Source organism: Alexandromys fortis, unplaced genomic scaffold (genome assembly GCF_014885135.2).
Source record: "Alexandromys fortis isolate MF-2015 unplaced genomic scaffold, M_Fortis_MF-2015_v1.1 scaffold_56, whole genome shotgun sequence".
Classification (NCBI taxonomy): domain Eukaryota; kingdom Metazoa; phylum Chordata; class Mammalia; order Rodentia; family Cricetidae; genus Alexandromys; species Alexandromys fortis.
The window spans coordinates 1949195-1960531 of NW_026067935.1; the positions used below are offsets into that span (position 1 = coordinate 1949195).

General features: G+C 48.7%; 1 protein-coding gene across 1 annotated transcript in view; it reads left to right on the forward strand.

Annotated features, from left to right (window-relative positions):
• Positions 1-11337, forward strand: part of Stx2 (syntaxin 2) — a 113906-nt gene that overhangs the window by 25130 nt on the left and 77439 nt on the right. The window lies entirely within an intron of this gene.

Sequence of the window (11337 nt, forward strand, 5' to 3'; positions counted from 1 at the left end):
CCACAGACCAAAGTAAGTCTAAACACAACTGCCGTGTAGCTGTGTCTCCCAGGCAGGACATGGCAGCAGTCATCTGGAGCAGAGCCACTGAGGTGATCGCAGGAGACTTCTGCTGGTCAGGCCCATTGCTTTGGAGGGCTATGCACAGGCTGACTGGGCCTTGGGGCTCTGTGGTAGTGTAACTGTCCATAAGGTGTCCAGGGACTGTCCCATGGTACAACTTTTCTCCAGTCTTAATGCAGCAGGCTGCCCAATAGTGACGAAGACTCTTGTAGGTGACCATAGTGAATTCATTGGTTCACCAAATGGGACTTGGATGGAATCCTTCCTTGGGTCTCTTGGTGTCTCCTCTATCTGAGGTCAGCGGACATTCTTTACGTCTTCCCAGTGTTCACCCTGACTAGAGGGAGTGTGAGGACATGGGAGAGGAGGGAACCTAACATCCTGTGGAGTCTCACCCTCAGTCCAGTCCAGTTCCACATGGGACTCGGGCCCAGATATGTACACAGTAAAGCGTAGGTCCCTATGTGTGTTGGGGGCCTGTGCTGTACCAGCAGCTGGAGTTAAGCTAGGCCACAGTGACCTAACCCCACCTTGTCTTTCTAATGCTTTATAAAACAGCCCCATAGGGCTTCTTGTTACCTGGGGCTCTGTAGCTTGGCCCCAGGTCCTCTGCAGGGGCATAACCTCTCTTGGTCAAGGTGCAGAAAGGGAGCAACCTCATCTCATCACTTCATTTCTTAGACCAGAGTTTTCCATCCCTTTCTACCTGAACAGGTGTCGCAGGCTTCTCAATAAGGCTTCACTAGCTTCAGTGTGCAGGAGTGTCCGTGCTCGCGAACACACACACACACACACACACACACACACACACACACACTGCCCTTTCATAAAGGGCATCTCCTTTCATCTCCTTTCTTTCCATGGAAAAAGCTCTCGCACCATAAATTCCTGGATATCCCATCTGTGAACCTGGTGAGCCCACCCTGCTGGGAGCAGGAGAAAAGTGCCAAAGGAAGTAAGGTCTGGGCCCATGGGGTCTGAGGTCCAGAGGAGCAGGGCAGGAACCACACATCTCAGTGGCGGCTGTATGCTAGGTTTGGACTCTTAAGGGAAAAATCTTATGAAAAACATTTGTGCAAAGGAAGAAATGGGTGAGGACATGGTGCTGCAGCTAAGACTGCATGAGGAACGGTTCTGGGTGGGTGGGGACATACCTGGTGGACTAAATCTCTCAAGGAGAAGGCTGTGTGAGTACTGGGCAGCAGCAGTCAGGAGAGAGACCCTGAATGTGTGTGGTGGGTGAGGAATCAGACCCTGTTGGGCCTGGGAGCCATCCCCTCTGACTGACAGTTGGTTCACTTACTTAGTCTTACCAAGTATACATGTGACAGGCCCGAGGACAGCTTCCTGTCCTGCTTTGATTGCCAATCTTGCCTCACTTCCTGGCCTTCCTTGCTTCCTGTTTCTGCTTCACTTCAGGTTCTTGCCTTGCTTCCTGTCTCACTTCCTGGCTTACCTTGCTTCCTGTTCCTGTTTCACTTCCTGTTCCTGTCATACTTCCTGTCTTCCTGACCTGCTTTGGTTCCTGTTCTTGCTCCACTTCCTGTTCCTGTCTCACTTCCTGGCCTACCTTGCTTCCTGTTCCTGTAAAACTTCCTGTCTTCCTGACCTGCATTGATTCCTGTTCTTGCTTCACTTCCTGTTCCTGCCTCACTTCCTGGTCCACCTTGGTTCCTGTTCCTGCCTCATTTCCTGGCCTGCTTTGCTTTCCCTCGTGCCTTGTGTCCTGTCCCACTTCCGGTTCCTGCTTTGCTTCTTATTTCTTGGGCACTTGCAACTCGCTTTGCTTCCTGCCCTGCTCTACTATCCCTCCTGCACCATCCTGTCTTGCCTAGCTTCCACTTCCCACTCTTCTCCCTTCTGCAGCTTTCTCTTCCTGCTGCACTTGAGCCCCCCATGCTGGCTTTAGAGTCACACAGTCCCAACACCTTCCTAGCCACCAGCCTTGCAGCCGGTGGGACAGACCAGTGGAGCATCCTCTGAGGTTGGGGCAGAGTGCTGGGGACCCACTTCTGAGTCTCTTCCACCCGGATGTGCCTGCTGTGCATGGAAGTGCAGTTCCCCAGTGACTGCTCACAGCTGACTGCATTGACTTCTCTGTTCAAGTAACACGTTTCTGTCTCAAGACCAAAATAATACTATACAACTAAAGCCAAAGACAGAATCACATAAAAGCAGAGAGTGCTAGACGCTTGGTGGCCTTTAATCTCAGCACTTGGGAGGCAGAGCCAGGCAGATCTCTCTGAGTTCAAGGCCAGCCTGGTCTACAGGGTGAGGCCATGGTCAGCCAGGGCTACACAGAAACCCTGTCACGAAAACAAACAAACAAACAAACAAACAAACAAAACCAAACAGAGAGCAAGGTAGCCACTAGAGGTCAGGATGAAGGCCAGGATACTAAGCCAGACAGAAACGGGTCTCCTGGTCCCCAGGCCACCTCCATCAGTGCCACCGTTCCCCACTGAAAAGTCACTTGAGCCCCCAACTAGGGTTCTGCTGGGTCTCTTAGGACATGCTTTAAAAAAGATTTTCATTCCTTCCTCTTCCTCTTCCTCTTCTTCTGTATGAGGGTTTTACCCACACACATGTCTGTGCCCCACGTGTATGCAGTGCTTGAAGAAGGCAGGAGAGCATCATATCCATGGGATTGGAGTTGCCAAAAGCCACTAGATGGGTGCTAGAAATGGAACCTGGGTCCTCGAGAACAGCAAGCAGCCAGTGGTCTTATACTGCTGAGGGATGGCTCTCTCCAGACATTTTTGTTTTGTTTTTCGAGACAGGGCTTCCCCGTGTAACAGCCAGGGACTCAATTTGTAGACTAGGCTAGCCTTGAACTCACAGATCTGTCTGTCTCTGCTTCCTGTGTACTGGGATTGAAGGCGTGCACCACCATGCCCGGCCATATGCTATTTTTGAAGGCTCTGTGCGACACGGGTGAAGCCTTGGTCTCATCTACCCTGATTAGTAGCTGTCACACCCTGGTTCTCTGGAGACTGTGGTCTGTGCTGGTGGGACCGTTTGCTTTGGGTGTCTTTTAGCAGATTGAGCTCTGAAAAGAGACATTCTCCCCAAGGTGTCCATATATCCCACTCCCCCTACTGTGCTGGGGCTTTGGCTCAGAGAGGCCTAGCATAGCCTTTTCCCCTCAAAAACCCCCATTCTCAATTTCTTCACATGATTATCCCTCTGTTCTTCCTGCCTCACACATGTACTGTCTGCTCTGACCAGCAGGTGGCAGCGTTGCTTATTGTGCTCTCTGTTCTAGGACATATAAAACGTTCTCTGTTTATACATACGTATAAAAGCTAGATATATATATACACACACGTATGTACATGTAAAATAACACACGCATATACAAATAATGAAGACTCAGAACAGGAGTCAGCATCTGCAGTGATGGCCCATGTCCTTGCATTTAAATGCTACAGCTGATTTAACATACTGACTCGACTCCATTGTTCAAGTGTGGGCAAGTATGGAGGCGCCCTTTAACTGGGACTTTGGAATCCAGAATGGGGAAAGGGCAGTGAAATTAGTTCTGTCCAGAAGAGGTGTGTTTTAAAGGGGTCCCCCCCTTAGCTGTTCGGGGAAACAGCTAAGGAAGGACCTATTTTGGCCCCCAGTTTCTGAAGTTTTGGCTGCAGTAAATGGCTCCATTGCTTTGGCAGAGAGGTAAGGACAGGGAGTGTGGCAGAGGCTGTTTACTTTATGACAGGCAGGAAGCAAGAGACACAGAAAGGGACCAGGGACAAAATAGACCTTCCAGAGACACACCCATCCGGGACCTTGTGATAGCTGTTTTTGTTGTTGTTTGTTTGTTTTGTCCTTTTGACATGCTAGGATCATCTGAGAGGAAGGAACCTTAAGTGAGAAAATACCTCAGTAAGATTAGCCTGTGGATCATTTCCTTAACTGATGATTGATGTAGGAGGATCCAGTTCACCGTAGGTGGTACCGCCCCTGGGCTGGTGCCACCTCTTGGCTGGTGGTACTTGGTGACTGAGCCATTGGGAGAAAGCCAGTAAGCAGCACCTCACTGCTTCAGTTCGTCCCTCCGGGTTCCTTCCCGGGGTTCCTACCCTGGCTTCGCTCAGAGCTGGACTGTGAGCTCTAAGCTGAAATGAATCCTTTCTCCCCCACGTTGCTTGTGGCCATGGTGTTCCTAACAGCAGCAGAAAAGTAACTGAGACAGGCCCCTTCCTCCCAGGAGCCCACTGATAAAGTTAGCACTTTGATCATCTCTCGATTGAGACTGAACATGAGCCTTTTGGGGGTTGCTTCATAACAGAACCACAGCAAGGTAAAAGGCAAGAATTCCCTGGCCATGCAGGTAAGTGGGGAAGACAGAGGAAGCCTGCATTCCACCAATGGAATGATTTGCAGGGCAGGAGTTGCATAAAAGAGCTTGGTGATTTCTTTAGAAGTGCTAGGAGAGAGATGGCTCAATGGTTAAGAGCACAGGCTGCTCTTCCAGAGGACCGTTGGTAACTCCAGTTCAAGGGAATCCAATTCTTCCTTTTGGCCTTCCTGGACATCAGGAATACATGTGACATACATACATGCAGATAAACTTCTAAACATTAAATAAAAAATAAAATCTTTTAAAAAAGAAGTCAAGTTGTCCTCTGACCCAGAAATTTCACACTTAGGTGTTTGCCCAAGAGCACAAAATTATTCATTCATACAGTGACTCCAGAAGCATTCCTCAAGTAATGGAAAGCAACTCCCGACGGCCCTCACCGGTGACAGGATATGACTAGCCCCACAGGGAGTGTCCCCCAGCAGCACGAGGTGGCAGGCCAGGACTCACCTCACCATGCAGAGGACCTCCCGTGACAGAAGCCAGACACAAACGACAGCGTGCTGCTGTCCACTTGGAACCCCTGACAGGTGAGGCAGGAAGCAGGTTGGAATTTGCTGGAGGCTGGGCCAGGACCTGACTGCAAAGCGGTTCCAGGAGGACAGGATGTCATCCAGGTTCTGGAGATGGCTGAGAGGGACCTACAGTAAAGCAATGGCTGCCCTGGGATGGTCCGTTCTGCAGCAGGCTTGCTATTCCATAAGGTCGTGCCTCAGAATTCTTAAATTATGATGATGCTTGCTGAGTAGAGTTTATTTTTTATGAGTGTTTTGCCTGCATGTATGTTTGTGCACCGTGTGTGTGCCTGGTGCCCATGAAAACCAAAAGATAGTGTTGGATCCTCTGGGATGAGAGTTACAAGAGATTGTGACCACCATATGGTGCTGGGAATCAAAGTGAGGTCCTCTGGAAGAGTACCCAGTACTCTTAACCATCGAGCCATCTCTTCAGCCTCTTTCTGTACATATTTGAGTCCAAATCATAGTCATTTATGTATACAGTGTGATATGATCAAATCAGAGTCGTTAGCATCTTCTGTTAAACATTTTTAAAGTGTTCAATCAGTGTGTATTAACTGTATTATATGTTTATGGGATACCTTGAAATATTTTATTATATGCAATACAGCAAGCAATGATTGGATCAAGATGTTTGACATTTCTATCTTTTAAAAAATACTTTTTTAATTTTTTAGACAGGGTTTCTCTGTAGCCTTGGAGCCTGTCCTGGAACTAGCTCTTGTAGACCAGACTGGCCTCGAACTCAGAGAGATCTGCCTGCCTCTATCTCTCAAGTGCTGGGATTAAAGGCATGTGCCACTACCACCCAGCGATATTTGTCTTTCTTTAAAAAATTATTTTTATGTGCATGTTTGTGCACTACATGTACACAGTGCCCACAGAGACCAGGAGAGGGTGTTGGATCCCCTGGGACTGGAGTTAGAGATAGTGGTGAACTATCATGTGGGTGGTGGGAATCAAACCTGGGTCCTCTGCAGAAGTAGCTGGTGCTCTTAACCACTGAGCCACCTCCCCAGTTCCAGTATTTGTCTTTCTGAGTCTGACTCAATTTATTTAATATGATTATCACCAGCTTCAGCCATTTTCCTACAAATGACACAACTAGACTTTATGGCTGAAAAAAAAATCCCCCCTCTCTTTATAAATACACACATACACACATATATATGCATATATATGTATATATATGGTCCTCCTCAGGCTCATACAGAGCTACTAAGCATCGGGGGAGATCCTGCTCTATTATTAAGGCCAAGACCATTGTTTCACTCCGACTATTGATCAGACAGAACCCTTTCCTCCTTGAGGTCCCTCATGGCTTTCCACCGTCTGATCCTGAGGTGTATATGTGATATCCATCTCACATCTTCCTCACGCAGTCCTCTGTTGATAGACACCATGGTTGGCCTCATAGCTCAGCCACTGTGTACGGTGCGGCGGTGAACTAGGCACGCAGGTGTCTCTGTGATGTACTGACTTAGAGTCCTTTGGGAAAACTATCTGGGAGTTTGGTGTGCCTCAGACACACAGTAGGTCTATTTTCAGTTTTCATCTTATCACGGTGTGGGGAGCCTTTGGACTCCTCAATATGTATAAAACATATAATGGATGGTGAATGACCTTGTTTGCTTTCTGTTGCTGTGTCCAAACACTGACAAAAAGCAACGAGGTGTGGGGATACGGGTTACAGTCATCACCTTGAGAAGCCAAGGCAGGAGCTCAAGGCAGGAGCTTGAAGCTGAAACCACAGGCTCTCTGCTTTCTGCCTTGCTCACAGGCCATCAGCTCCCTTTCTTACACAATCCAGACCCACCCACCTAGGGATGATGCCGCCCACGGTGGACGGGATCCTCCTTCATCAATTAGTAGTCAAGAAAATGTCCCACAGACAGGACCACAGGCCAATTTGATGGAAGCAGTTCCTCGGTTGAGGTCCCCTCTTCAGAGGTGTGTCAAGCTGATGAAACAAAGACTAGCCAACAGGGTGAGTGATCCTGTTTCTGCCATGGAAGCTGTTTCCAGCCTTGCGTTTGGCTTTCTCGGTGCAAGAGGTGGGATTGTGTGGTCCCTGTTATCATTTGCCCTCACAGCCTGCAGGGCATACCGTAGGCAGCAGAGGGCGCTTGCTCACAGTTCTCCAGTCCAGACATTGGCTCAGTGTGGAATGTGGTTTCTTTTTACTCCTTGGCAATAAAATCAGTGTTAATCAAATCCCCTTTACCCCCTGACCTGTACGACCCATTAAGAGCTGTGTATTGTTGCTTCTGAAGACGACTCCCTTTCAACTGGAGGCCTCAGAGCCAGCAGAACATGAATGATCCATACACAATGACTACCTGGGAGACATGGTTTGCTCAAGACTCCCTGCTCTGAAGTAGACCTCAGGGTGGCAGGCTCAGGCTATGGGAACCCACAAGGGACCTCTGGGGGTAAGGGGTTCTGTCTGATCAATAGCTGGAATGAAGCACCGGCCTGAACTTTAATAATAGAGCAGGAGAGTCTCCCACAATGCTTAGCAGCTCTGAGTGCACCCAAAGAGTGAATATATTGATGACCTTGAGGAGCCGGAGCAGCACTGTGAGCTCTGAGCCACCTTGGCTCTGGGTGGAGAGTTTAGTTTGTTTTGGAAAGTCCCGCTTGCTGGGTTTTTAGAGGCTTTATTTATTTTTTTTAATTTTTTTAATGATTTATTTAACTTTATGTACATTGGTGTGAAGGTGTCAGATCTCATGGAATTGCATTTTCAGACAGTTGTGAGCTGCCATGTGGGTGCTGGGAATTGAACCCGGGTCCTCTGGAAGAGCAGTCAGTGCTCTTAACCGCTGAGCCATCTCTCCAGCCCCTAGAGGCTTTATTTTTTATTGTGTGCTGGCACATGCATATTTGTGCATGCCATTACATGGGTGTAGAGGTCAGAGGACAACTTGCAGGAATCAGTTTTCTCCTTCCGCCCAGGGCATCAGGCTTGGCAGTGAGCACCTTTGCCTGCTGAGCCACCTTACCAGCCCAAGGCCGGAATGATTTGAATTTCAATGCTCTTCTATTTTGTTTTGCAGTTCGAGGCTGGGTCTTGTGATGTAGTCTAGGCTGACCACCAGTTTGCAATTCTCCCTCCAGCCTCAGCCTCTGAGTGCTGAGAATGTCAGGCTTGAGCCACCCCGAGACATTTGGATTCCTAAGAGGAAACTGGTGCAAGCCACCTGGATTGCAGGTGCTTGCGGCACAGGCTTGGCACTCAGCAGGGTCCGTAACTGCACTGACGAGATTCGGACAGGCTGGGGGCTTCTGGAGGTGGCTTCAGGCCGAGTCATGGTGGTGTGACTAGAGGTAAGAGCAGCCATTTTCACCTCCTGTTAGGCAGAGAAGGGGAGCCAGGAGGCTGTGGTCTTAGTTCTGTGTGCAGAGGGCCGGGTGATGCTGGCCTTGGGTTGCTTGGAAGGACTTAGGTTTTAAATTTTTAAAATTGTGTGCGTGTGTGTTGTGTGTGTGTGTATGTGTGTGTGTGTGTGTGTGTGGTGTGTGTGTGTGGGGGTGCTGAGGGAGGCTAGAAGAGGGTATCAGAGCCCCTAGAGCTGGAGTGGTAGATGATTGTCATCATCTGACTTGGGTGCTGGAAACCAGACTCTGATCCTATGATATGCTCTTAACCAGTGACCGTCTCCCCAGGCCCGGAACTTGTGTTTGATGAGGTGAGCGAAGCCATTGGCTTTGGAGCTGCTAACCCTGAGGTGCTGACAGGCTGTGGGGAACACTCTGCTCCATGTATGTGTGGTACCTGCCACCTGGCCAGGACAGAAGTGGGATGAGGCCCCCAGAGCAGCTCTGGTCTCCTGGAAGATGCCAAACTGTAAAGGGTCACCATGCCATACCAATTGAAAGTCTGTCAAAGGTGACAGATCTCAAGGGAAAACAAACAAATATGGGTGTGGTCATGTGGGAAATGAAACCCTGATTGAAAGAAGTTTACTCAACAATTATGTTGTTTTCACTTTTGAGAAAAGATCTTGCTACTACGTAGCTCAGGCTGGCCTCAAATTCTCAGCAATTCTCTTGCCTCAGCCCCCACATCTGACCAATGGTATTTTTTTTAATTTAAGATTATTTATAATACTTCAGATTGACACACCACAATTGCATTTTGGGGTCTAGCATGTCCACAGTGTGAAATGGCCCTGTGAAGGTAATGAACACGTCCACCTCCTTAACATCGGTCACTGCTTTGTGTTGGGGACTCTGAGCCCCTCTCCTAGATCATTCCTGAATGATAGCTAAATACACCCTGACCCTGAAACTAGAGCCAGGAAAAGAAACACATTTTTGCCCTGAAACCAGAGCCAAAGAAACACATTGTGCCCCTAAGCATAAAACCAACCAATCACCTGAGCAGGAAAACCAACCAGTCTCTGAACATGAAATCCAGCCAGTCTCTGAGCTTTTCCAAGGTCAGGGATCGATATCTGACCAATTCCCACCCTGAAAATTTCCTTCCTGGAAAAACTCTGCCTCTAAGAAGCTCTATATAAACCCTGTGCCTATTCAGACTCCTGGACTCCTCTCCCTCAATAAATCTCTTGAATGAGTTTTGGGTGAAGACCTTCTTTTGCTGGAGTGGAGCAGAGAAGCAAAGGACATCTCTGCTGGGAAACTCTCTGCAGAGTGGAGCAGAGCTGAACTGTAGTGGCTCTCAGAGAGGGGCAGGATTGCTGCATCCCGAAGGGAAACCATCCCCCACCAGAACACAGCTACAGGTGTAGCCTGACTTCCGACAGACCTGATACCTTTTCCTCCAGAACTGTAACACTTGTGCTGTCCCCTAGAGTACATGGCTGAAGAGCATGTTCAGTGGGTTACCAAGGGACACAGAAACAGTAGGGTCGGTGGCCCTCTCTGTCCTCCAACTGGCTCCAGGCATCGGCACTGTCACACCCCATGTACTGAGAAAAGCAGATGCTGTAGGTCCAGGTGACTATCCTCATTCCTGCTAGCTTATGGTCATGAGAGGGTGTGTGCAGTGGCGGGTGGCAGGCCCTTCCATCTGGGCCCCCAACAGGACTATGTACCAGAAGTACTGTCTCTTTTTTTATAATTAATTAATTTATTTATTAAAGATTTCTGTCTCTTCCCCACCGCCGCCTCCCCTTTCCCTCCCCCTCCCCCAATCAAGTCCCCCTCCCTCGTCAGCCCAAAAAGCAATCAGGGTTCCTGTCTCTTTTCTCTAAAAAATAGTTTCTTTCTGATTCATGGTCTCAGGTAGTCCAGAGTGGACCAGGATGACCTTGAACTTCAGATCTTCTTGCCTGCCTACCTTCCCAGTGCCTGAATGACAGGTGAGCAGTACCATGCCTGGTTTATTCAGTGCTGGGGATTAAACCCAGCCCAGGCCTACAGATGCATTTCTAACATGCCAAGAAGGCAGTGTTTCCCACACATCCGGAGCTGGCGGGATCAGCCACTTCTCGTGCTGGACAGACACACCAGGAAAGCAGTCTGCAAGGTGGGTTGCTGGCTCTGCACCTCTGCCTCTGGGTACAAGCTACATCCAGGGATAATCATGGAAGACCCACGTAAGGTGCCGCACAGCAGAAGATGAAAGTCACATAGGTTGTAGAATGTTCCGAGCATTCAAATGTCACTACTTACAAGAAGAGTTGATATTACAGGAGAGTGTTTATTCAGCAGAACACATCAGTGACAAGACAGAGCTTAGAAAAATGAGAGACAGTAACAGTGATTTTTTTCCTGGGTGCAGAAAATGCAATGAAAGTGATCTTGTACAGACTGCATAAATAAACAGAGGGGCCGAGATCCAGCCCACTCAGGAAGGGGTGCAATGACGGGGCATTCTTTGTGCCTCAGGAGTCGGAGTGGCCACCCTCCATGGCTACCGTGAATGTGGAAGAGATCACCCAGGGCAGGTGAGATGGCTCAATGGGCAAAGCCCCCCCCTTAAAATTTTATTTATTTATTTATTTATTTGCTCTCTATTCAAATGTGGTGCATGTGTGTACATGCACATGTAGGAGCCAGCCATGGTAAGCTAAATATGAACAGATCAGCCAAAGGAAGTTCTTTACTTCCAACCATTATCACCTGCCAGAGTAAGACTCAGCCATCCATAAGTTTAATGGAGGCCTGAGTCTCAGTAGTTTACCCTGAAGCAAACAATACCTGGTTGTAGGAAGGACCATAAACTAAGATTACCTGAGCACCACCCAAGAACAGACTATCCAAAGGAAATGCCTAACGTTCCAACCTCTATAGATAGGACCACCTGCCAACGCACACTCACTAGGACACCCCTAGACAAATGTCAGTTAATCAGGGGCCCTGGACCTCACAAACCCCTCATCCTCACCTCTACTACTTTAAAAACCCAACTCTAACTGAGCT